This window comes from Corvus kubaryi, unplaced genomic scaffold, assembly GCF_017639235.1.
Source record: "Corvus kubaryi isolate FWS band 111438036 unplaced genomic scaffold, C.kubaryi_AGA036_p1.0 71, whole genome shotgun sequence".
In the NCBI taxonomy this organism is placed as follows: Eukaryota; Metazoa; Chordata; class Aves; order Passeriformes; family Corvidae; genus Corvus; species Corvus kubaryi.
The window spans coordinates 11,745,914-11,772,403 of NW_024582059.1; the positions used below are offsets into that span (position 1 = coordinate 11,745,914).

At 42.0% G+C, this 26,490-nt stretch overlaps 1 protein-coding gene across 12 annotated transcripts in view; it reads right to left on the bottom strand.

The window, feature by feature from the left end:
• Positions 1–26,490, bottom strand: part of PDLIM5 (PDZ and LIM domain 5) — a 136,417-nt gene that overhangs the window by 95,196 nt on the left and 14,731 nt on the right. The gene's annotated exons all lie outside the window — the stretch shown is intronic.

Here is a 26,490-nt window from a genome sequence, read left to right on the forward strand (position 1 = left end):
GCCAAATGCATTACAGACATGCAAGACTAAACATAAACCCAAGCAAAACCTCATTACTAAAGCTCCAGAGAAGAACATGCCTGTGTACTTGTTGCAGCTGAGAACTCTGACAAAATTTCTTGCTGCTATATTTTAACCATCTTCTGAGTTTCACTGCTGAGAGTTGCACTGTAATTAATTATAGTACCCTAAAGTCTGAGTTATGCTGCAACATGTTCTTTTCTTACTTGGACATCGGGAGATCTGAAAGTTACACACACAGCTAAACAACGAATAAAGCTGGTTATCAAATAGCTCTGAAAAAACAAAGAAGAAAACTCGACCCTTCAAATTTACCTCCTGCAACAGTCTGCCACTTGCTCTCAGCTTGACACTGTGCAGTGGAATGTGTCCGGCCATTCAAAGTTTGGACTTGCAGAGGAATCCTGTAAGCTTAAGTCTGTTAGCCATGACAGCTCTCTGGTGTATTTTCTTTCTTTTTATTTTCTCTCTTTTTCCCTTCCCTCCATTTGTAGCCCTATGCTACCAAACTAAAATCCAAACATTTCAAAGTTAAGACACAGAAAAACAAACCCGCCCTATATAAAGCGGAGTTTACCATCAATATTGTCACATCTAAGGAAACAAACATTTAAATAATTTACAGTCTTAAGTTTTGGCACTAAAACCAAGACTGCTCCAGCATTCTGAAAAAAAAAATCCTATATACACTGGTGGCTACAGGCAAAGCTAGGAAACAATTCCAAGTAAAACAACAAAACACAAAATCAATATCCATTCATTTCTCCAACTTGATCCAAGACATGGTATGAGAAGCCTGCAGGTTGGGTTTTTTCTGCTATTTTTGTTTGGATGGTTTGGGTTTATTTTTTGATTTGTCGGTTTTTTTGTGGATTTTTTTTGTTTGGGTTTTTTTGTTTGTTTAGGGTTTTTATTTATGTTACTAATATTGCTAACAATTGTATAAAATATTGATCCTTCACTGAAGAGTCACTGATTGCCATATGATTTACGCTGTTCTCAACCTCTGAGACCCAGATACAGCCTTTTGAATGCCTTAGAAGCTACTTAAGAGTAAAAGCCTGACCAACACACAAGGAGAAGGCTTTTGAAAAACATGATCATACAGCTGACACGCTAAGTCCACGAAACTTTTCAGGCATGTAATCTCAGGTTTTTTTCACAACTATTCAACAACAACAAATTTTACTGTAGGAAGACTCACTCCAGATTTCAGGTAATTTCCAGAAGTAAATTTATTGCTTATAGAATTGCTGGAAATAAGACTTTGGAAGAGTTTTATTAAAAAAAAAAAAAAAGGTACTTCCTTCTTTTTTTCCGTCTTGCTTTTATTGAATTCGGCATCAACTATACCAAATGTAGAGCAAAGTTTCTGGTCCCTATAAATAATGCTCTTTTTGACCAATATTTTGGTGACAGCCATGATGACTTGCTTTTTTTTCCCTTGCCCCATTACCCTGATAGTTATTCAATTTTTTATACCTCAGGTTTGTGTAGGCCACTCATGAGTAAGGCTCTGGTGAAAGCTGGTATTCTGAGTGATAACTTATCCTTTGGCAAAAGAAAGACAATTTCAATAAAAAATATTCAGAATAAATCGTATTGGATGTTCACTGCTGAAAGCTTATCCTCAAAAGAGATTGTTCACATCAGTCCAAATCCAAGAAAAATTACGCCTCTCTAAAGCAATGAAAATCTCTTCATCTAGCAACTAAAAGCAGCACGAGGGAATATCCAAGAAAGTTGAAAAGCAGGGCAGGAGAACTGACTGGGTTACTCTGCCTTTATGCAGCTTCCTGCTCGCAGGTTCATCCCAGCTGGGACTGAGGCTCCACCTTTAGTTTATGGGACCATTAAAAAAAAGGCAGAAATATCACAGGCATACCTGTTTCCTCTCTCCCCAAACATCATCAGGCAGGATAAGATGGGTTATGCTAAGGCCATCACAGACTCAGGCTGGCCACTGGAACCAGAAGGGTCCAACAGCTTCCCATCCACGACCACGATTCAAGGCACACATTATCAATCACCAAAGAGCAATAGCATCCCCAGTCCTGCTTCTGCAGGTGGAAGGCAGGAATAACAACACACATGGAAGCAGAAAGTGAGACTTAACGTGCAGCCAGTGACCTTTGGTGAGCAACATTCTCATGTCATATGAGCTGGTGACATCAAGGGTTCACATCAGCCTGATCCGAAAATGCACTGTTTGCACATTTCCTGCCTGTTTAACAAACCAGTTCTAGGGGAAAGCTTTCTCCTCATAAATATGTCATTTTTTATTCAACCCTTTTCTAAAAGGAAATGTTCAATGGAACAATGAAAATGCTACTGAAGGATCTGAGCTCTTCACACAGCTGTCCATCATGTCTTTCTTGAAATTAACAGCTTCAGACATTCCTCTCCGGCCACCTATTAGAAGGCATCAGGTATCTTAAAATGGCGCAACTTACCAGAGAGAGGTCCTAGATTTACAGCACATGTCCCTGAGTGGCTCTTCCAGACACTGAATGGTCTGGAAGGATTTCATGCTTCTCACTAGCGTTCAGTTACGGCCCCTACTGCTAATCCACAAAAAAGTCTGGTTTTCCAGGGAGCACAGGGGTGTTTTCCCCGTGTTCTAAGCTGCTAGATTTAAGTGGCAACTTAGCACAATTATAGCAATTAAAATATGTTTAGGCATGCTGAGAATAAAGGATCTTCATACCTTAAATAAAAACAAGGGCACACTGTGATCAGAATTTTGAAGAAAATAATTAGCATTGACATGGCTACAAAAAAAATGTAAGACCTATTCCTTACTTGAATTTGATACTGAAATTATTTTAATATGCTTAAATTCTCACTTTAATGTTTTGTTTCACTCACATAAAGCAATTCCAGCTGACCTGGAACAATCACATGCAAGCTAAACTTGTATTACTTTCAGCAGGAGTCTTGTAGTTGGGTTACAGTGAGAAACAAATCCTGTACAAGAAAGGCTTGCAACATAGGAGATGCCTTTCTTTCTTTTCCCTCCAGTTTTCCAATAAGATTGTCTTTTAACCTCTTGAGCACTAACCGGAGAAGTTTATAATAACTTTTTGCACACCATAGTGTTCTGATCTCTGTACACTCTGCTACAAGTCACCAACTCAACAGCTACCCAAACATGAGAACTGAAGGACATGAGCATCTTGCACAACCTTTTCTTGACCCAAACTGAATAACACACTAACAAAGTTACTATTTAGAAGTTCAACAAGGCCAATACGTCACCTTTGATACAATACAGCCTCTCTCAGGTGAGGTTTTACAGTGCTTTTTGAGAAGAAGAGATGAAGAACGAAAGCAAACCACACTAGCGAGAGGGAACAATAAGCATGACCAAAGCAGAAACATGAATAAAGTTGGAGACCTTGGAAGTAAAACATCTTCTCAGAAATATTTCCACTTATAAATGAGGTTAGGGGAATAGCAGGTTAGTGTGGCTTTGTAGGTTTTCCTCTTCGCCCATCCACATAAGGACACCTGTGACCTGACAGGGTGATTAGGTCAAATGGAGATGCTGAAGTTCCTTCTCACAACGTGTATTACTAAAGAGCATGAACTGACAGAGCACTCACAGCTTAAACACAGTATTCATTCCCTTATCACAAGAAAAATTCATGCAACTCGCAGTCTGTTCCAAAGAAACAATCTGAGGGAGTAAGTCATTACAGAAATACGGAGTGCATGAGCCTGGGCACCCTCCACGAGACCGTGGTGCCAAAATGCAGATTTTTGCAGAGAACTCTAGCTGATGTTATGCAAAGTTTGGGCCAGATACTACCAATGGTGACAACATCCCCTTACAAATCTGATATTAACCAATTCATCCTACACTTAACTCTGCCCCCAATACAAGACCTCCCCAAAACCCTTTTACCTCACACCATAACCATGGCACAGGGACTGCTTTAACAACTGCACTCCTAAGGAGTTCAATACAAAAGGCTCAGTGTTCCCACCAATAAAGGAGAAGGCAACATGCTCTCCTCACGGGCCACACACTGAGTGCAGCATGTTGCCACACACATTCCTAAAGCCTGGGAAATAGTAGCATCCAAACCAGGACTCGTGGGTAGGGGAAGGGGGGGGGGAAATCAGGGTCTTGCAAGTGTTTCCAAATGAATGCATGAACACAGGGTAATGGATATGGACTTGGGCACTCTTATTGGGATGCTCATTGACTGCAGCAGCAGTAACAGGGTCAGTCCCACCTTGCCTGTGTGTTCCACTGTCGATGCTAACACGAGGAGTCACTTATGCAGCACCGAAAGGGTAATTGTTAGCCTGACTGAGAGTTACTCACCCACTGCACCTTGAGTCAGAGTCACAATTCCCCTCTCCCACCAGGACCAGTCACCTGGTGACTCAAAGGTCTCTGTCCTGGGGGTTCATCCCACTAGCTCCCAGATGTGGTTGGCACCCCCAGGAGAGCATCCATCCCAAAGGAACAGGCTCTCGTTCATCCCCAGAAGCCAAGAGCCCAGCCACTCTCAGTGTCTGCCACCCCAGAGCACCCAGACGACCTGTGCTCCTATTTACAGGAGCTTCTTACTAACATGAATTTCATGAAGTGTTTAATTGCTTCTGAAGTGCTTGTCTCATTAACTAAACAAACTAAATGTGCCAAGGGAAGTACCAGCACTGGCAGCACTATATTTTGTAGCCAAGACTCATATTGAAGAGCATGACAAGACTAAGTCAACTGCTCAAGAAATTAAATTCCAAGCCCTCCAGATGCCCAAGCAAACCAATTCATTCCTTCAACCCGCTGCATTTAACTGGAAGGAGGAAACTCAAGCCTCTGAGAATTGAAAGCATATAAAACTCAAATAAAAGTGACAGCAGCACAAGATGTGTACCAGGCAAGAGGCACGGTTTCTTCCACATTCCTATTAAACTGAGGAGGGGAAAAAAACCAAACCAATACCATTTTTCTGCATAAAAAAACTTTAAAGCAGAACATTCTCTTTCTTTCTTCTTCCAGGCTAGTACAAGCTACTAATGCAAACAAAAAATAAAAGAAATACCAACCAGACGTATAAAAATCCTGGTGCAGCTTAAAGTTTGCATTCAAATGTCAATGTGTAGAGTGATTAACCTGCCTGAGGTTACACCAGACCACCCTGCTTGTCTGTTACCATCACATGCACTTCCTAAACACTAACCACAGCGCTCACTGAACATAAAATAGCTGTCATTCCTCCCCCTGTTGCAGAGAAGACACAAGCAGGCTGGTTTTCATCATCCTAAGGAGTACAAGGCTGATACAGCAACTCAGCAGCAGAAGAGGCAGGTTGGAACAACAGTGATCAAGCACAACCCAATGAAGAACAAAATCATCTGTCACATTCAAACACATCAAAGTGCATTTGCTACAGCCCAGAGCAGAGAGGGCAATACAGAGCCCTGCATATAAAAGGGCACGCAAGAAGATACAGAAAATGAAGGTATCAGAGGAAGTAAATCATTTGTGAAGCTTTACTAGTCAGATATGCATATGCTGTGTAGCAGCTCCCTTTATATCACTGAATCTAAGCCAGGTCAGAAACAAGTGACAGGTAATTTCTCAGCACAGGCAGGGAAACTTCTATGTCCCTGGGGCGGGATTACACAAACCTCCCCAAAACAAAACAAGAATGTGCTTTAACTTCCAATTTATATCACTAAACATGACACTTCAATAACAATGCCCTCCAATTATAGGTAGTTCTCCTGAAAACCAAATTTTGAGGAGCACATATCCCTAACTGAAAAGCTGATGGTATTACCCACCAAAAATGAAAGCGAAGTCTATTTCTGTGCTCTTTTATCACAGCATGTGAATGGATGAGCAGTGGCAGTAGCACAGGGGCTGGGGGTGGTACATAGGGTCAGGGGAATAGCAGGATTGAAGCAATACAGACTTATGTCAGTGCTCAAGGTTATTGGAGATGGAGCTGAGGAGCTCTCAGATCATAAAGCCCAGACTTGTAATGCCAGAGGAAACACCCCACAACTGGAACAGAATTTTGAGTGACAATGTGAACCACATAAATACACATCATCACAAAGGCGATTCCAGGCAAGCTCCTCTGTTTCTGGGACACACCACACAAAGAAATTGGTACTAGTCATAGAGATAACCAACCCCGTCCGCCAACAAAAAACATTTGTATTTCTTTTTCCAATGAATATGATCTTTCTATTTTTGTGTATGGAATGATAGATAGTTTAGTTCTGCATAATTAAATATTTCTAAATATTATTTTCAAATTTTAAATAATGTCCAATTAACACAATTTAGCACAGCTGCCCAAAAATCTAATCTTGGTCAAATGCTGTTTCCCCTATATATACCATCTGGAAGTAAAAATAAAATCACTTTAGCCTAATTTAGTGCTACGAAAGGCATGAGGGTGGTAAGGAACAGGAATTAAATGGCTCACAGCCATTTATCTACAGACAGACGTGGTTTAGGAAGCGAGAGCTTTGTCTTCAGAGTTGTGAGTTTAATTTGGTTTAAAAATAAAAAGGCAACAAAAAACCCAAATCAAAACAACCCTCCTCCAAAAAAACTAAAACAAAAACTCGAACAAAAAAACACCCTGCCAAGTGCGATTAAAAAAGAAATGGAAGAGCAAGCGATAGAGAAAAGTCTCCAAAACAGACACTGGTGCCCCAGAGCCTACGTGTTGAACAGTGTACTCCAAGCGTGGCGTGGGCTGCCCAGCAAGGGTCTAAACTTTCATCTGGTACTCGGGGGACATGAATGCAAGTTATTTAAAACCACAGCACATCCAGCCGGCACGTCACTTTAATATTCTGCTATAGATTGTGTTACAGCTATGCTTTATAATGAACCTTCGGCTTCATCTCCAGTTCTCCGGTGAAGCAGAGCAGCGCCACAGCTTTAGGGTTTTAAGAACTACAGGAGCCAGTTAATACTTCTGCCAAATCCAGATGTGCAGAAGTATCCCAAAGGCAGTGAAAAAATGCCATAGGTTCTTGGGAAAGGGTCTCGCATTGAACAGAGATAAACAAGCTGAGTTTGCAACTGAGACTAACTATGATCTATGGTCTCTTGATCAGATTTACAACTCCAGTCTTCACTGTTTAAGTGGGAACAAAGGCCTCGTTTTAATGCAGAACTAAGAACAGCATTCAGAAGTATCCACCTGAAGTATACTTAGGAAAAAATGAAGGGCTTGGGTGCTTTCCCAGGGCCGGGCTCAGCCAGTAATACAAGAAAGTGCAAGAGGTCAGAAGAGGCAGGGCAGCGAGAGCGGCTGTGCCGTGCCCGGAGGGCTGGGACGCGGCCCCGGGAGCACACACGTGGCGCGGCGCACAGGGACACACGGACACAGGGACAGGCCGTGCCACAGCTGTGGCATCACCTGCACGCCTACTTCCCGCTAAAGGGCAAGGCAAAACCAGAACAAAGCCCTGAAACATTTCAGACCTCTGCTCCTTCGCAGGCTGGCTAACAAACCCTGTCCTTCCGGCAGGTATGTGGAATGCAACAAACAAGAGGAAAGAATTTGAGACCTTTGCCACTAATCTATCTTGACAGTGAAATTCATCCCTCCTTGTCTGAGACCCCAGTGAGGGAAGGGGCTGGAAAACACACGAATCAGGTTGGTTTTCACTGCAAATTCAAGCACAATTTAGCAATCACCTTTTTTTTTTTTTTTTTTTTTTTTTTTTTTTTTTTTTTGCAGTGTTGCCACGTAGGAGAATGGTCAGGCCACAGCAAACTATTGCACGTATGAAGCTGCCCTACAGGACACAGCCCGAGCCACAGCTTCCCCAGAAGGTGCCACTGCAGATACTGCTTTTCGTGGGAGCCAGTTTCTAATCCTGGATCGAGAGTTCTGGTGGGTGCTTGTAGAGACTGAATCCACCCACCCCAAACTGAACGGCAATGCTCAGCTGTAATGTATAAATACCTACTGATCATGAAGATTTTGGTAATAAGGCTGCGCTGAAGAATTTTTAAAGGCATGACCCCTGCAGGTATTTGTTACCACCTCTGTATCTGAGCTGGTATGCATCAATAAAAAAGCTGGGCCTGGCACGACAGCTTTCCAGGGCCTGCTGGCAGCAGATCAGGTTGTACTTTGAACAAAAAACTTAGTGTTGCAACATCTCTCTCCTCATCGTTCTGCAGCACTAAAATAAAGCAGGCAGAGACACATATACATACACATTCTTTATGTCTACACTAAAAGCTAATAAACATGAAAGCCTACTTATGTCAACATGAGTCTGTTTAATCCTTGCAATAACTTACAAATTGGCTTTTCAAGAGCTTCAAGACATTCTTGACTAAAGAAAATAACACACTAAATCAAGTTTCAAATTTCATTAATAGCTCAAAATATTTTCTGAGGAGCACCAAAGTAAATTTTTCAGTAACTGCTGATGAGGAAGAGCTTTTTGAGAGATATCATCTCATCCTCCCCTCAAGGGTGTGACTATTTGTGTTTTGATACCTGCTTTTTTTTCTTTTTTTTTTTTTTTGGTAGCTTGGCTCAAATACTCTAAGATTTTCTTTTTTTTTTCCAATGCAAAAAAAATTGAGTTCTGAAAAGAGCTCCAAGTCTTAGAAGAACTGAATAAGAGAAACAAAGTACAGTTTCAGCAGCATTTAAGACCAGCAGTGAAAAGGAAGAGCAAGGCATATTTGCAAGGGAAATACCAGCTTCTTATTTCAGCTTTGCTATAAAGGAAAAAAAAATAGTGGAGAGGAAAAGTAGTAGAAGGTAAGACCATTAAGGAGATTGCTGGCAGTAGGTGACCACTCCATACCAAGGATATGAATGCCAATATCTGCATGTTCGAGTGTCCAAATTTTAGCGTCTGCTTATATACTAAAGCACAATGGTCAGAGTTGAATGGAATTTGCCCACAAACAACACAAAATTTCTCATGTACCCTGAAGAAACATAAAATATTCACTCAACAGCCAAATCAGCTCTGTGCTGTATTCTTCATTTGTCTGTAAGTTTCCGAAGCCAAAACGCATTAATGAAAGCAAGGAAAATTCTCTTGAAAACCATGGTTTTATTCATCACTTTTGAAAATATTCATTTACTAGTATCAAAATACATTTTAACACGTGGAAGAAATAGGATTGTCTAAGGTTTTCTTTTCTAAGCAGTAACTCTTTGTAGGCAGACTTCTGTTTGACCAGAAAATTTATGAAACTCTCCTAAGATATATAGGAAATATCAACAGTATAGCAATAAATACACAAAGTGAAGCATTTAAAATTAAAGAGGGTACGTTTAGGTTTGATACCAGGAAGAAATTCTTCAGTGTGACAGTGGTGAGACACTGGAACAGGTTGCCCGGAGAAGTTAGGGGTGCGCCATCCTTGGAAACGTTCAGGGCCAGGTTAGATGGAGCTCTGAGCAGCATGGTCTAGCAAAAGGTGTCACTGCCCATGGCAGGGGCATTGGAAGTAAATGATCTTAAATGTCCCTTTCAACCCAACCCATTCTATGATTCCATGAATTTTTTTTTCAAGTTTCACTTCAGACTAGGATAAATTCCCTTCCACAAGGTTGCACATTGCAAATTTGCTGCAGTATGCAAGTCTGGAGTGCCCAAGGAAGTACCCCAAGAAGCCTGGGAAGGAGGCACCACACTGGTGGAGGTGATAATGCAGCAGAGATGGAAACCACGAGCTCTGTACCCAGAGACAACATACAGGAAATGCTCAAGTAAATTACTGTCTTGGTGAGCCAAAGGAGCAAAGTTCAAGGGGTATTAACATTTTTCTATCTGATGAAAAACAGACTACAAAAGGTATGAGAAACAGATTTGTGACTATACAGCTTTCCACACGTATCCAGCTGCCAGAAATGCTAAATGGCACAATTCAAAAAGGAGGCATCACGCCAGCTATCATATTCCTCTACATCAAGAGCAAACAAAATAAAGAAAGGAAAAGATATTAAGGCTAGAGTTTCTCTTAAGGGGATTGTATTAATTCAATTTTTTTCCCACAATGTGTTCGTTAAAAATCCAAGAGCTAGTCTAACTTACAATATAGAGCCCTTTCTTGCACTGAAATCCAGCTTCAAAGTAAATGCATTGAAATTATGTCCTGTAATAACTGTGTACAGTACTTTGCTTACACATTTGTTACGTTCTGCTCTCAGTTACTTATTTTAAACAATAGCATATGGAGACATAAGGCACATATTGTAAGCAACATTCTTTCTTCTCTGCAAAAAGAGAAGCCATGAGAGTTTACATACATTACAGGCCCCATGGTTTACAATGACTGGGCCCAGCCCAGATATGTATGCAACATCATCTAGACCTTTTCCACACCTACTTCCAGCATCTTTATGTCGTAGTGCTTTTTAAAAGTAGCAAATTTATAAATCAAGCAGTATATTTCCTACACATCTTCAAGAAAGATTCAGGTTACTATTATCTGCATATCTACTTATTCCAACATTTCTTCACTATCTTACCTGCCATGCTCCATCCCCTATTTACAAGGATTTCCCACAAGTGACATATACTTGTTAGAAGAGCAGCAAACACAATAAGCAAAGAAGTTTTGTGGAGTAATACAGAATTTTCACCGGCTAAAGTCTCATCTCTCCCAGATGAGAAGAAATCAGTGAAGCTGTCCCAGGAGAGGGGACCTCATCCATGTATATAAGAATTTAAAAGGGGAGTGCCAAGAGGATGGAGCCAGGCTCTTTCCAGTGGTGCCAACCTATAGGACAAGAAGCAACAGGCAGACGCTGACACACAGGAGATTCCTACTGAGTATGAGGAGGAACTTCTTTACTGTGTGGGTGACCGAGCACTTGAGATTGCCCAGAAAGGGTGTGGAGTCTCTCTTACTGCAGATATTCAAGAACAGGATGCAATCCTGTGCCACGTGCCCTGCTTGAGCACGGATGTTGGACCAGATGACTCACTGTGCTCCCTTCCAACCTGACCCATTCTGCAACTCTGAATCCTTGAAAGATAAAGGAAGCTCAAAACTTTCTTCATTAAAGGGCCTATCCACAATGGAAGCTGGGACTCAACGCGCTTCTGACAGAAATTACAGGAATAAGTGTATCTATTCATCCTCCAGCTTTTTCATCTGGATATACTGCAAGCAAAAGCACCCACTGCTCTCAACCTCATTATTTCAGTACTGCACCAAACAGCTTGTTCACATCTGCATGTTCAGTACTTGGGGAAAAGAAGATACCAGTTCAGTTCTCATTTTAAAGCTTGGAGAGACCTTGTTCAGTGTTCCTAGCAAGTCATGCCCGAGAAATTCACAAGGCCAATGCCTGCACTGCCCAGTCCCCCCACACTGCCGGGAGTGGCTCCATAGCATGGTGGGGGACATGCTGCCCCTCTGCCTGCAGCACCCCACACTCCAGTGCTAAATGAAGTCCTGAGCAAGAAATTCCCACACACATCCACTGAAAGCCTTCTCCATCCTTTAACATTCCTGGCCTGCTGCAACTTGCAATGCCTCATAAAAACTAATAGAAATATACTTCCCCCAGAGCACAATCTGTCAGAGGATAATTCATTTATGACTGGGCTGAACGAGTTTCAGGGCACCATGGGCTTCCTGGAAGGCAGGAAGAATTATTCAATTATTCCACACACCACCACTACCACCTCTTTTGCTTTGCATATGCTGACACCAGAAGCTGGAGCCACCATTAATAATCAACCAATTTGCCCAATTTGTTTTCCTAACAGGGTGAAATTCTACCACACATGCCATGTACTGTTTAGTTCTGAAGATCTCTAGCAAGCCAGCTGCTCTGCAATTCACTTTCCTCTACCACATATACATGAAACTGCATACACCATGTCCCAATAAAACAGCTTGTAGACAGTCAGCAACACTTTAGTCACTATGTAATTGATTTAAATACTTGAATTTGATGCAGCATTTTCAGAAATTTGGAGATTTGACATGTTGTCTGTTTAATTACACACACAACCCAGATTATAAGAGATCTGCAAAAATTTGCTCCGGGAATTAGGAAAAAACACCTAACATGAGCAAAATATTTGGCAGAGCTCTGTGCCCAAAAGTCCTGAAATATTTATAATGCTACTTGACCAGCCAGCGCTGCCACCCTCACACATTCAAAAATCATGAGTCAGGCCCCAGAAATAAGTAGTGTTTTTTAATCTCACAGTTTTATTGCCAAGATACACTCTGAGGTTTTGCTGGGTTTTCCAACGTACCTTTCTTAAATGTGCAATGCAAGACCAAAGGATTATTTCAATGATTTAAACTGAATTCAGATTTTGATACAAGCACATCAATACAAAGGACTGGGAGCTTAAAAGCAACCTCCCGCAATGTTCTCCTCCAAAAATTCACAGTTACTGTGACACTCAAGAACAGCAGCAGCAAAAGTAACTGATTTCCTCTATAATCTTGATTTCAGCGATTTTGGAAGGGCTGCTTTAGGAATATCTCTTCAACAGGCAGGAAGACATCAAGAGGTTGAAGACAGCTATGTGTGGTCCTGATTAACATCCAGATGAGATTACTGGTGCATATCTCAAAGCACTTCCTGCTCCTTATGGGATGACTAGCAAAACAAACTCAGATCTGTTGCGCTGCAGCGTGGCCCCTCAGGTGAGTTAGATTTTGGCTCCATATTATTCAAGCCTTTCAACAACTCAACCTTTATTCTTCCTCCCAGCGTGAAGAAAAGGGATGGGGGCATGGCCAAACTGGTATTTTCTGTGTGCTTTTTAACCAACACTTTGCTTGTAGACTCCATTTATTGATGAACAGAGATCAAGCCAATAAAGCTGCTACTTTCTTTATGACGTTTCACTCTATCACATTATAACAGCCTCATGAGCAAACAAAACCTAAACCCTCTGTGCCATCCTGAATCAGAATGGCCTGAAGCAGCTGAGGGAAGGAAGCCACTAGGATTGCCATGATGTTGGGAGAGCAAAAGGGATCTTGTGGCAGGGTCCAAAAGACAGCCCCACACACAGGGTAGAAAGAAACTGGAATACATAGTTGAGTCATGCCCAGGAAGGTCAAGAATCTGTCAGGAAACTGAAAAGCAGAAGACATCTCTAGACCCATTTTGCCACCTCACACATAACACCAGCTACAGAATTTTCCCTAGAAGCCAGCAGCACTTTTGGCCTGGAAACCCAAAGCATGCACATGCTGCTGACAGTGTTTATTCAGGAATCCAGTAGTACCCAAGTGCTCATAAAAGAGCAGCTTGTTTCTTGATGCTGAAGCATTTCCTGCAAGTGCACCAATAAAGCAAAAGCTGCTTATATACAGCCCTGCTTTTCTCACGTAACAGAAACCCAGTGCTGGGAACAGTAAACCCAGGACATACTACACTCTGGAAAGGACTGGCACAGTAAGGAAAAATGGGAAGGAAAAGGATGGTTACAGACTTACAACACAGTACTAACGCAATTCAAAACAGTGGCAAGCTATCCCTATAACTACTTATACCACCTGCTATACAGAGTTAAATCTCTTACCACTTGTCACTTGGAGCTCTCTGACAAACACAGTATATATTCACTAGTTTTTGAAGTTTTTTAGCTTGTGAGTTATTATTGCCTTTATTCCTATCCCTTCACATGCTTTTTGAATCCTAAACCCTGTTAGTACCACAAGTAATAATGGTTTCTGAACAGCATTTCTCTTAAGTGATAACTAAGGGCAAAAACTCCTGGTAAACTTATTTCAGCAGTAAGACACAGGTGCTCAAGCTCAGAAAAGGAAGGACAAAATTTAAAGGCAGTACAGATTGTGTTCTTGAAAAAATGCCTTCCTCTTTCTGATAAAACAGGCAACAAACTGATGGACTCAAACCTATTTGGCAGAAACTGAAAAAAGTGGCACTAGAAAACCAACTCTGATTCAATTTGAGTGGTTTGCTATCTTAAATACCAAAGTGAGGTTATTTCCGAATTCATAATGCCCACTGTGATGCACTATGTTTCCTAGAAATGACACTAACATTACTTAAACATCATTGCATTGAAGTCTAAACTGTTTGCATGCCACCCCTCTCAAGTGTACTCTTCTCCAGAAGCACAGCAGTTACACATTCCACTATGCTCATCTTTATCCCCTTACTCTGGATAATAGTTTTCTTCATGAGGAATTCCCTCTTGTGAGGCCCTATCTCCTATATCCAGCCCCCTTCCAAGTCATACAAACGTTCCTCTCAAGGGAATGAGTCCCTGCTGCAGAATAGAGGCTGAGTAGGTAATCATCATCAGGGCAAAACAGGACAGGAAACTCTCTACAAAACCTCATTTTGTACCCTGGGAATATGCTCCTTGCTAAAGAAATGGAATTCTGAAATGGAATGTAGAAAGTAGGAATGGGAAAATTAGGATGTGCAATTAAGGGAAAAAAAAGTACAGAATGAATGAGTGACAGGGGAGGCATTCAGAGTTACCAGAAGCACTGGAGGCACTCATCCTGTTGAGGAGGTCAGGAACCAGTTGACCTCAATGACTACGGCATCCAAAATCCTGTACTTGCTTCCATCCCAATGCCAAAAGTGTGCCTTACATTTGCAAGGAAGAAGCAGTGGGGAGAACACCCCAGCAGTTTGGCCTTCCACAGCTGTAGGAGGTTACAAAGTAAAGCATCAGGACCAACTGGTTTGCCCTAAATCCTTCTTTTGACTGCTCCAGTCAGAGTTTCCTGTGAGCAATTTCCAGTTATTTCATCCCACACCATCCAGGACAGAGGTATAAACGGATCTGAGCTGTCAACTGCAACAGCAGCAGTTTTCGTCAGGTCAGGTATCAAAACAAATTAATGTAATTTTAAGTTTCAACAATCAGCAGTTTCTACCTTTTAAAGCTGAAGTGGAGATGTGTCAACAGAAGAAAATACTCCCACAGAGGAGCTACTCTACTGGCCAGAGAGTATCATGTTCCCTCTGACATAAGAGGGATGGTGATACTTTTATCCAGAGAGACATTGCAAGAATTCAGGCCTCCAAGCTTTAAGTGCACACCTCATGGAAACCATCGTTAGGTTTTCACATTGAAAGTGAATTGCATTTCTAGACATTTACACAAAATTCATTCTTTCGCTCAAAAAAAAAAAAACTACTCATCTGTATTTTGTTCATAAGCTCAATTATTTAACCCATGGTTTAGAAGCAACAGTTCAGAAGCAACTACCCAAAAAAAGGACATGCTCTAAGGGTAATAATCTCTACACTAAAAATTCTAGCTTATACAATAATTGCATACTGCAAAGAGAGAAGGGGATGGAGCATCTCTACAGCATTTCCAGAGCAAGAGGTAGCACTATTTAAGCACTTGATTTACTGATGGAATTTGACTGTCTGGTCAAAGGCCTGTTTCTATTCGAGCTCTCTGGATGCCATACAAATATCTCTGCTAGTCAGTTCACCTAGGCTAACAGTCACTGACTCCTGCATCTTTGAGAGAAAGTAGAAAGTTGTCTGGGAAAAGTCAATTGTCTCCTCCAAGCAAGCCTGTGCTTCTTTCTTCCTGGTAACAACAGTCTGAAAAACCAAAACTGCAGGGTCCCAAGCCGTGATGTACATCAACACAGGCTAAGCCTTATCCAAGAGTCTTCTTATGGAAACAACATATATGCCCACAATGGCACTTTTGCTTGAGTGTTTTTCCAGTGCCAAGGCTTGGGTTCTTAGCATTTATGGGATTATGATTGATCTGCACAGTACCAAACTAATTTAATTTACAAATTATGCTCTCAAAGGAGATTCATGTAAGCCCCTGCTACAATGACTTTTGATTCTAGCCAGCTGCCAAAATATGACAGCTGGAAAGTGGAGAGAATAGAATGTATTCATAGCTGACAGAAGTTGTTATTTAATAAGCATTCAGCGGCAATTTTCACAGCTTAGTACGCTGACAGACATGTCCTAGCAAGTCTGGCTTCAGCACTTTTAGCCTGTACTGTCCCCAGGTATCTGCCACCACTGTGCCAGCAGATCCAGTTCCCACGGGCTGAGTGAACCTCTGCTGCACCAGTCCCACCTACTGTCCCTGCTTAGAGCACTGATGGAGGAAGTCTCATCGTGGAGTTGGCTTTGAGCCCTGCAATGACAATGCAAGCACAGGTTTTCTTCTGCCAACCTTCTTCAGCCAGTGATTACCACTGACAGGGGTGGGGGCCAGTTCACACCCAAGAGGACTATTTAGCATTACAAGAGCTTATTCCCACTTTTGAGAGGGCCAATATTTGGGGAGGGGTGGCCTTCCTCACACCTCTCTGCATTAAGAAAAGATTTAAAGAAGACAGGAACTCAGGCTCAGGTAGCACGCAAGGCTCTCCAACCATTAATGCTTCCTGATTGTGGCCCCTGATGAATATTTACATTACATTTGATCAAGTCATTAATCCAACAAACAGTCCCTCACAAAGAACGAGAGCACCATCCCCCAAGGGTTAAATATATCCTGAACATATATTTTGCGGGTTGCCTTTTCATTTCTGAACAAGTGCTAGCATACTGCCTTAGACACTGGGCAAAGAACACTCTAATTTGGCCTAGATTCAAAACACTGTGATTTGATAAGCAGCTGCAGAAAGCCAACAGGAGAACTGTCTGAAATTCAACAAAGACAAGCGCAGGGTCCTGCACCTGCGAAAGAATAATCCCATGCACCAGCACAGGCTGGGGACTGATCTGCTGGAAAGCGGCTCTGTGGAGAAGGACCTGGAGGTCTTGGTGGACAACGAACTCTCCATGAGCCAGCAGTGCCTTTGGTGGCCAAGGTGGTCAGTGGGATCCTGAGATGCATTAGGAAGAGCATGGACAGCAGGTTGAGAGGAGTGATCCTGTCCCTTTACTCAGTCCTGATGAGGCCTCATCTAGAGTGCTGTGTCCAGTTCTGGGCTCCTCAGGACAAGAGACCTAGAGCTCCTGGAACAGGTCCAGTGGAGGGTGACAAAGATGATTAAGGGACTGGAGCACCTCTCTAGCCAGGAAAGGCTGAGGGAGCTGGGCTTGTTCAGCCTCAAATAGGGATGACCAAGAGGGACCTCATCAATGTCAGAAACTGACACACAGGAAGTTCCACATGAATTTGAGGAAGAACTTCTTTACTGTGTGAGTGACCAAGCACTGGAACAGGTTGCCCAGAGAGGCTGTGGAGTCTCCCTCACTGGAGATATCCAAGAACCATCTGGACACAATCCTGTGCCGGGTACTCTGGGATAACCCTGCTTGAGCAGGGAGGTCGGACCAGATGACCCCACTGTGGTCCCTTCCAGCCTGACCCATTCTGTGATTCTCTGTGAATTTATCAAGATGTGTTTGATGTTTAAGGCTTTACAAGCCTTCCATTTCCGTATCAGTCTAATAAAAGAAAGCCCAACCCTACTTCCACAAGCTCTGTGCTTTGTAAATCTCCACTGATTTTTTCTTTGCTTTTTTTTTTGTCTCTCCTTTTAAAGGCATTAGGTAAAGAAAATTATAACAGCACAAAAGGTATTGCTCAGATAAACAAGCAAGTTGAAGACAAACAATGCCATGAATCTGCCATTCCATGTCTTTCACAATGTAATGCAAAGTCTAGAACCACGAAGAGAAAAGGTACAAAACACTGGCAGCCTTGGACTCAAAACTACACCTGGCTTCTCATGTATAAGATGCACACTAAGAAGAAAAATCTTTAATAGCAGATGCACTGTAAACTTTGCGATTGAGCTGCTCTGTCTGGCAGAGGGAGCATTTGCACAGCAAAGCTGCCTTTTTTTTTTTTTTAAGGGTTCTGAACAAAATGTTCTATAGCTCTATAGTTAGAGTTTCCACCAAAGTGATATAATCTTTTTAACAACAAAAATACACCTTTATTTATGTCTTCATATTATATATTTAGAGCATTTTGCCTTGGCTCTACAGAATTCCTTTTTAAAAATCTCAAATGATATTGCTACCAATACATCATCACACTTAGAGACACTTTGATCATTTTCTACATAGCCTGAATAAATTTTGGGTGCAAGAATAACTAAACATAATCCAATTACATTCATAAATACAAAAGCTTAACAAACAGGGAGTCTTACCCTCCTGAAACTGATGCACTCTACATTAATCCAGGCTTAGCATCTAAATCACTAGGCAGGGTTCTTCAAAAGAGCTATGAAATAATTAACACAAAATAAAAGTTTCTGTTGCCTTCCCATGGTAAGTACTTCATATTGTTCTATTACTTGTTAGGGAAAAAACTAGATACTGTGTTAGGTCATTCCTTAATATAGACCAGGATAAGTCAAACTTCTTTCATATCCAGTTAACATGCAAAGCATTTGACCTTTCCAACAGGACTACTAGAGACCTGGCAAGATCCACGTTTTAGCCTATGGGACTTCACACAAGGCATTACATTTTACTTTAGGGCTTTGCTACAGGCACAGCTGACAGCAGTTGCAAGAGTTCATTCGTTCAAATACTTTCAACTATCTCTTGCATTTACCTCTACTAAACTTAACTGTTTAAGCTGAAGTTCCCAATAAAAGAGTAATTCAAAATGAGAAAAAAAACCTATAATACTAATCCATAGTGGTAAAACATTATGGACTATTCTACTTGAGATTTTCTGGCCTACAAGTCTTCGTGCTCTGTGGCTGCTTATCCAGGAGTTTTGGTGCACAGTTTTTGGTGCAGCACTTATTAATGTACTTTAAGGGTGTGCACCATGACACGATCATCAACTTACAGCATGCTACTTTGTCCCCTTGCTACCTCTCTACTTGGGATAGCATACCCAAGCAACTACATGAAACCGCAGTGTCTTGAGACAAAAGATGAAAAGCTGCTGCACGTGGGACACCACCCCAGTAACTGACAGTGTTGAAAGGTGAGTAATGAAAGAAGCAGATAAATGGGAAAAAGGGGGAGGAACCCATGTCAACTCTTCTGAGAAAAGATAGTACCTCTCTCTGCAAATTCAGCTTGAGGACCTCGTATAGTAAGGGAACCTGAAGAGGTACTTCTGTCACATTTTCACTGCTGTTATTGCCCTGAAGACTTGAGTCATTCAAATTTATATAACACTGGCCTTAGCAGTGGCCTCCATCCCTTCTGTCTCTATTTTTGTAACAGCCACCTGTAGAAGCAAACAAACTTGATGGAACAATGGGCTGAGACCAACTGTGTAAGATTCTACAAGGAAAAGTGCCGAGTCCTCACTTGTGTCACAACAACCCCATGAAGTCCAACAGGCTCGGGGCAGAGTGGCTGGAAAATGGCCCAGTGGAAAAAGACCTGGGGGTACTGGTTGACAGCAGCTGAACATGAGCCAGTGTGTGCTCAGGTGGCCAAGAAGGCCAATGGCATCCTGGCCTGTATCAGCAATAGTGTGGCCAGCAAGATCAAGGAAGGAATTGTACCCCTGTACTCATGACTGGTGAAGCCACACCTTGAATCTTGTGTTCAGCTCTGAGCCCCTCATTACAAGAAAGACACTGAGGTGCTGGAGTGCGTCCAGAGAAGGGCAACAGAGCTGATGGAGGGTCTGGAGCACAAGTCCTGTGAGGAGCAGCAGGGGGAGCTGAGGGGTGTTTAATCTGGAGGAAAGGAGGATCAGGGGGACCTTACTGCTCTCTACAGCTACCTGAAACAAGGCTGTACTAAGGTGAGGGTCAGCTTCTTCTCCCATCAAACAAGCAGGACAAGAGGAACGGCCTCAAGTTGTGCCTAGGGAGGTTTACATCAGGTATGAGGAAAATTCTTCACCAAAGAGGTTATTAAGCATTAGAACAGGCTGCTCAGGAAAGTGGTTGAGTCACCATCCCTGGAGACATTTAAAAGTTGTGTAGATGTGGCACTTCAGGACATGGTTTAGTGGCGGACTTGGCAGTGCTGAGTTAGTGGTTGGACTCAATGATCTTATAGGACTTTTCCAACCTAAATGATTCTATTCCTCATATTTGCTCAAACTAACCTCAGCCTCAATTTTCATTTTTTATGACCACTGGCAGGAGGAATATCACCTTCCCCATATTTCCACTGCCTTAGGCACATGAGAGACAGTTTTCTCTCACACTTTCCCTTATATTGGTAACATATGAAACCTATTCTTAAAAAGTCAAAACAAATAATAATTTAAAAAAAAAAAGCCAACAATGTTATCTCCTGGCTCCATACCAAAGCCAAACAAACAAACCTTTCAACACCATGTCTCTTCTCACAATGCCTTTTGATAGTCATCGGCCAATGAATAATGAGAAAAACAGTTACACTAAAAATAGCAATCTCCAAATGGTGGGGAAGTCGACAGAAGCTGTCAGGCCTCCAGGGCGAGATACTTGCAAAGAAAATATGCCTAATTTTTTTGCAGTTACTATTCAGTAACTGCTCCTCTCTTTTGGCCTCTGGAAGGACTGCCAATTTTGCATCTGCTCAGAACATCTAATCAGAGTTTATTTTTTCACTACATCTGTCTTTGAGAAGTAGACACTGCAAACAAATACTTTAGTTTTTCCATCATGAAATATTTAGCTTATACTCCTCATACTGTAACTAAACTGTCACTTATAAGCAAAAAAGAAGAACCAGCATTTTTTAATGTAAAAAGAATGTGCTCACACATCACATCAGACATCCGTTAGCTACAAGCTCTTTGGTTCCTTTTTCTCCCAGTACAGGCAGCTTCACTTTCAGTGGAATGACATTAGCAGAAGAACTATTTTTTTAAAAGTTAGCTTCCTACTCAGTCTGAAGAGACTGTCTAACAAATAAGGTCACAAACAGAATGAGATGCAGACAGTTTCCTTACGCCTCTTCTCCCGCAAGCCCTCCCTTCTTCCCAAGCCCACACACCAGCGCTGGTCTGTCATTCTTCAAACTGCATAGCAGAATAGACAAGGGAAGGAAAACAAATGGTCAGAGGAAACAGCCCTTTTCCCAATTTTCAGCACAAAGATGTAAACCACAGTGAGAAAAGAGGCAACTGGGAAATTACATCCGTACCAACTGATCTCTCTTTCCATCTTCAAGTCAAACTGAGGAGCTCTCTAAAGACTGTTGCTTGCAGGCAGCTATGCAAACTCTGAAGCACTAACCAGCACTCTTAGGAGTTTCAGAACACTTGCTCATATTAAACCACTTGTGCAGCTGGGAACTTTGTAATCATCCAAAGAAAAACCTCTGCTCCTTCAGGACTCCGTGCACAGAGGAGACAGGCTTTGGCACTGGTAGCTCGTTTGTCATTCTCAGTATATTTTTCAGTAAACCACATCTTGTAAACAGAATTAAAGAGAACAGAATAACACTTCTTGCTTGGTACCTTGGCAAATCCCATTCACTTCATAAGCACTGACAGCCCCTGTAAAATACAGCATTTGCTGCTCCAGGAGCAGCATCAGCAGGTACATACTGTGACATCTGACAGCACCTCTGAGCTGTGCCAGAAAGTTACAGAATTACAGAAAGGTTGGGGATTAGAAGGGATGTCTGGAGAGCATCTGGTTCAACCCTGCTGCTAAAGCAGGTTAACTTATGGCAGCTAGCACAGGATTGGGTCCAGGTGGGTTTTGAATATTTCCAGAGAAGGAGACTCCACAACCTGTCTCATCAGCCTGTTTCACTGCTCAGTCACCCTTGAAATCAAGAAGTTTTTTCTCATATTCATATGGAGCTTCCTGTGTTTCAGTTTGTGCCCATTGTCCCTTGCCCCAGGCACAGGCTATGTCTTCTCCAGGTTCAACTGCCTCAGACTTTCCTCATAAAAGAGATGCTCCCATCCTCATCTCATCTTCATAGCTCTTTGTTGGACCCCCACCCCCTCCCCCCTCCCCCCCCCTCCCCCCAGTATTTTCTGGTCTTTCTTGTATTGAGGAGCCCAGAACTGGACACAGCACTCCAGATGCAGCCTCACCAGGTCTGAGTACAGAGGCAGGACCACCTTCCTCTTCCTAATGCACCCCAGGATACCACTGGTCTTCTTGGCCACCAAGACACACTGCTGGCTCATGGACAGTTTGCTGTCCACCAGGTCCTTCACAACAGAGCTGCTCTCCAGCAGATTAGTCTCCAGCCTGTGCCAGTGCACAGGGTTGTTCTTCCCCAGGTGTAGGACCCTGCATTTGTGTTTTGTTGAACTTCCATTATGTTCCCCTCTGCCCAACGCTCCAGCCTGACCAGATCTGATGAATAGCAGCACAGCCACTCTTCCCAGTTTTCTACCATCAGCAAACTTGCTGAGGAGACACCCTATCCCTTCATCCAGGTCACTGATGAGTAAGTTCAACAGGACTGGACTCAGGATTGACCCTTGGGGAACACTGCTGGCTGCAGGCCTCTAATTAGACTCTGTGCCACTGATCAAAACCCTGAGCTCTGCCATTAGGCCAGTTCCCAGTCCACCTCAGCTGCAGTAGTGGAATCCATCTTCAGCTGTATTTTGTGCAAACTATCACAACTCAATAACAAATCAAGCCAGCACACCAATGCCAGCAGCTGCCAGTTAGGGTTTAGTTAGGAGCTCTCAGTAGCTTCCAGGATGAAGCATAAAGTTACTGACACAATTATCACTGGCCAGGCCAGCAGTTCTAATGTTTCTCTCCTGTTCACATACCTGCTTGAAAGATGATTTCCCCAGTCCTCCATTAAAATAACTTATTTCATACTTACACAAAACTTGATTTTACTGGAAATGACACATACAGCTTAATAAAATAATTCACACAAACACAAGAGCAAGAGGCTCAGCCAGACTCGAGTCACTCAAAGCTGACATGCTCTAGGTCCATTCAAAACATCATTTTCCTTTATTGTCTTTTCACCATTTTCACACATATTAATGACCTCCCAACACCAGCGTAAAGAACATCAGGATGCTCATGTGGGATGAATGCTGAGCAGCTGACATGCTGTATTTGCATTCCCTACTTCATCCCAAGGTGGGCTGCTCTTCCACCTACTCTTTGAGTGTACTTCTTGCCAACAGATTTATTATCATGAGTCTTCCATCAACTATAAGCTTGAAACTTCAACACAGAACAACATCCTTGAAACAGTTGAAATAATGAAAACTGAAAAAACGGCAAAACCGAGGGGTTATTTCTGAGGGGGGAAAGGTGTTTGTTTTGGGTATTTTGAAGAAGAAAAGTGATCAGTGAAGCAGAAAAAAGCTGGCAGTGTGAGAAACACACTGAAAGAGGCTGCAGTAGAAAAACAGAGCTGTCAGTCAGGTCAAGCATTTCAACATGACTGTATTCCACTTAATTCCTACAGCAAGAGAAAAACAAATAGCAAAACATCTTCTGAAAGACAATAGCTAAAGTTGCCACCAGGATTCAACAAAAAAGTAACTTTTAAACACAGGAAAACATTCGACAAATTTGCATTAGGTGGGAGGGTATACACTGCCTATAGACTACATTCCTCTTCAAACTATAGCTTTGCTTGAGTATTTCCTTGTTTCTAGTAGTAAATATTGCCATAAAACAGAGAGAAGCACCTTTTAGAGACTACATCACAAACATTTTGATAAGCTGCTAACATGGCAAGCACACATTTGGAACAAATATCCAAACCTCTCACAGGTCATCCCAACATCATGAATACATCATCAATACCAAACAGCATTTATTTCAATCTGCAGAGGACAGCAGTTTTGACAGTTCTAATGTTAGTCATGCTTATTGAGTTTATTCTGGTGATGTTAATGAAGCATGGGGAACTTACCAACTCCCAAAAAAGTAAAATAAACATAATGTTAATTCAGACTCCAAAGAAGTATGGATAGTTTTAAAAGCTACTGCGTTGCACCTAAATAACATAGATCATGTTGTAGATATGATTAACCCCAAATTCTGTTAATATGGTATTCATACGGTATTCAACATGCCCAACAGCCACTTCACAAATCCTGCCTAGCAGTATGTTGGAGTAGTTTATTTCTAAAACTGCATTTGTTTCTTCTACTGAATGAGAATAAACTCCTGCCCAAACAAATCTTGTTCTCATCTCCTCTAGCTTTCCTTTTTTTTTTTTTTTTTTTGCATCACAGCATAGGTCTTGAAGGAGTAAGGAGGAGAACAGTTGCTTCCTTAATTAACATAACCTGCCATGAGGAAACAGTAAGAACAGCAACCCAGAAAAATCCAAGTTTGCATACCCAGGCTCTAGTAATTGCTACCTTCTTCACCGAAGGCTAACTGCTCACAGTTTGCCATCTCTTGTTACACAAATGCCACCTCAGAATTAACTACTTGGAAGCCCTACAGTACACTTACATGTGGCAGCCTGAGCCACTTCAACACTTGGCTGTTAATAAACCTCAACCCACCCTTTATCCCTTATTACTTTCAGAGCAACTTCCTTCCCACGGGCCCTTCCTTCATGGGAACCATACCGCCCATCACACTCCCACCAGTGCTCCCGCCCTGCATCAGCTTCCCGGTGTTAAATTCCTGACCTGTGCAATGGCACTCTGCAGGGCTCAGACAAATGCCTTCACCAGGCAGGGAGGAGGACTGGGAAAAGCCACCCTGTTGAAGTCCAGCCAGATACAAGTCCACACAACAGGTTCTGCATGCGTTTGTGTCATACAGACGTTTATACTAAATATACATTTTATATGTGTCATGTATGTATACGTAACTACGTGCATATGCAGTATATACTTACACTGATATATGTAAAAGCTATCCCATGACAGCAACCCCAGCATCACGTCTGTTACTTCCCATGAAAAGTGTACAGCTGTATAATTATACACTGCAGCTTTACAGCACTCAGCTATATAAAGTGACTGACACAACCCTGCTGTTGCTATTGGTTATGTTGCAGCTAGGCTGCAATATAGTAATTTACGAAAAATCAAATGCTATCTCTGCACTAATGTTAACCTTAGCTGACCACAAGATTTTCAACTGAAGGACACAAACCAGGCACATTTTACCCTCCACGGGCAACAAGGAATACGCCCATTTAAACTGTATCCTGTACAAACTCAAGTGACTTACTAAAAACTTTCTCCAAGGAACTGGGAGATCTTAATTTGTTCAAATCATTAATGAAGAGATTAACTTTTCAGATAAACAGCTTTAGAAACCAGTGTATTTTCTGAGCTCCAGAAACTACACTTTATTTAAACTTAATTTCAAGGAGTTTAAACTAAAGCAGGAAATTAGCCCTCAGCAGCCCAGCATTCATCTTCAGCATCTAGAGGACAAATTAAAAACAAAACCAAATAGCCCTCCTTGCCAAGGAACATAATTATGCTGTCTTATTGCTGTTTTGCTAAAATAATTTAATTAGCAGATACAGGAAGGAATTTATGCTACATCAGGAAAAGAAGGGCTTGGGAGGTGAATTGTACACACTGTTCTAGCATACCAGGAACATGGGTGTTGAATTCTTCCAGTAAAAACTATCGGGCCAAAGCTGGATTGGCACACCAGAACTATGCATTTTTTTTGACCCAAAGAAGGGGGAAAATAAAAAAAAAAAAAGGCACCAGGCCATCCAACACTTACAAGAGCAACAACAAGAGCATACTCTTAACTACAAGCAGGAAGAAACAGAGCAGCTGAGGAGCGGTGCTGAGGTATAACAGGTGAAGTGGAGATTGTGCTTTCCTGCACATGCGCAAATTAAAATTCCAAAACCACACCAGTCCCCGTCTTTCATTATATTCTGATCTTGTGGGCACTGACATTTGTTATTAGGGAATCCCAGAACTGAGGCTTTTATAGGTACCTATTTAGGCCAATTCCTCCAGGCTACTCCGTGAGACAGCGTATTTGATTCCTGCAATAAAGTTTTAGTCTAGGCTAATTCCACCACATGTTTCCTCTTTTAGATAGGAAGCCTGCTTACAGCAGGACTGCACTCTAGATCTCCAGGATAACAGAGGCCTCTACAGAAAAAGTATTACCCTTTCCTGAAACTGGTTGTTTCGCATGGCTTACTGCCTATAGTGCTTAACTGCTCATCAGTATCATGCACAAGGACCCTACGCAAGCAAGATCCTGTGCCTTTGTAAATCCTTTTCATGAAAGCTCTTGACCATCAAATCAGTAGAGTGCTATCCACATCTCCAGTTCAAATTTCTCATTAGTGTACAAGTAATCAGCTACTGAACAAGAAACTGAATTACAGTTCAGCCTTTAAGTCCCTGGAATTCAGGAATAAACTGCTTTTCAACCCCTTTTTGTCTCAGACATTAACTGTCCTAATCAGTACACAGGCATTTCAACAGCTCTCCAGTCTATTTTAGCCATATAAAAATAATTTTTCAGAGCCAAACTGTACTTTAATTTCACCAGCATAATCCACCAGTGGATAAGATAAGCCAAGACTAAATGAACTGGAAGGGTTTGAAACACTAGTTAAGATTAGCTAAAAATATCACCATGATGCATAAACCCAAATAGAAACCTGCTCCATCTCCCAGGGCAGTATCAATTCTGCAGACCCAACAGGTGTAAAAAAT